The following is a 1,510-nucleotide window of genomic DNA, read 5'->3' on the forward strand; positions in this document are numbered from 1 at the left end:
CCAGCAATGTTATTTATGTTCTAAAGATACTGGTTTTCTATTAAACATTGGAAATCAATGATTACATGGAAGCTATGGGGAGTTTTAAAAGAAGACACAGCATAGTCACTTTCAGGTTAAAAAGAAAGTTGAAGCAAATGAGTTCAGCACTGAAGGCCGCTGTGAAGCGAACATAGGAAGAGAGCTAAGTTAAACTTACATGTTTTCCTTATTGAATCTTTACAATGACATTCATTCATGAATACATACATTCATTTTTTCTGTAAAACTACTTTATGTATTAAGTTTTTAAAAGCATGTTTTACTGACTGGATTCTCAGGGTGTAGATAAAATCGTTCAACATGGGGGCAATTGGAGTGTTGATAATAGCTACTCCTTTGGTCAACTATGCTCTTTCTTTTGATGAAGGCTTGACATACATGAATATGCAGTTTCCATAAGAGATGGAGATGACGATCATGTGTGAGGAGCAGTTGGAAAAGGCCCTTTTCCTCTGACTGGCAGACGGGATTCTCAAAATGGTGCAAATGATGCATATGTAGGATAGAATCACTAATGCCAACATGAACAGCAGAGTCACAAAAGCAAAGTAAAAGCCAGTCATCTCTAAAAGCCATGTATCTGTGCATGAGAGTTGTAAAATGGGAAAATAATCACAAGAGAAGTGATCAATAACATTAGAAGCACAAAAATCTAACTTGAGGATAAGCATGAGAGGGGGGAAATAGTCAGAAATCCTCCCAACCATGAACTAAAGACAAGCAGGGTTCAAATTTTCTTGTTCATGATGGTGGTGTAATGAAGAGGCTTGCAGATTGCAACATAGCAATCATAAGACATGGCAGTTAGAAGAAAAAATTCAGACACACCTATGAAGATGAAGAAAAATAATTGAGCTAAATAATTGTATAGGAAATGGTCTTGACTTTATTAATGATTGCCCCCAAAAATCTGGGGATGGAAACACTGGTGAATGTAATTTCTAAGAAGGAGAAGTTATGTAGGAAGTAATACATAGGAATCTTTAGATGGGGGCCTATCAAGGTGAGGCTGATGATGGTTAGGTTTCCAGTGACACTTGGTATATAAGTTATAAATAAAAAGATAAAAATTACAACTTGAAGCTCTGGGCTGTCTGTTATGCCCAGGAGTACAAATCCTATAATCATTGTGTGGTTTCTCATATTAACTTTCTTCCTTTTAACAAAATCTATTGGTGCAAAATAAAACAAAAAGAAGTAATAAGACAAATGTAAGGGAATTGGAGACTTAAATATTGGTATTTAGATTCCTATTAAAGCAGAAAAAATTGCACACATCCTCTATTGAAAAGGAAACATGCATTCATAGTCTACGTTAAAAGTCTCCTCATCAGTGACTTATAAAAACTTTTATATAGCATCATTTTATGCTTATCTGCAATATATTTTTGAATTAATTATAGTTCTCTACAACAATATTTTTGAATTATATCTATAGTTTAAATAGTGGGACATTGTTTTACAGTTT

The 1,510-nt window shown here is 34.2% G+C and overlaps 1 pseudogene; it reads right to left on the reverse strand.

Annotated features, from left to right (window-relative positions):
- Positions 1-251: 251 nt before the first annotated feature.
- On the reverse strand, positions 252-1,185 carry LOC110596198 (annotated as a pseudogene).
- Positions 1,186-1,510: the final 325 nt, after the last annotated feature.

Source organism: Carlito syrichta, unplaced genomic scaffold (assembly GCF_000164805.1).
Source record: "Carlito syrichta isolate Samal-C Ts95f unplaced genomic scaffold, Tarsius_syrichta-2.0.1 Scaffold307161, whole genome shotgun sequence".
Lineage (NCBI taxonomy): Eukaryota > Metazoa > Chordata > Mammalia > Primates > Tarsiidae > Carlito > Carlito syrichta.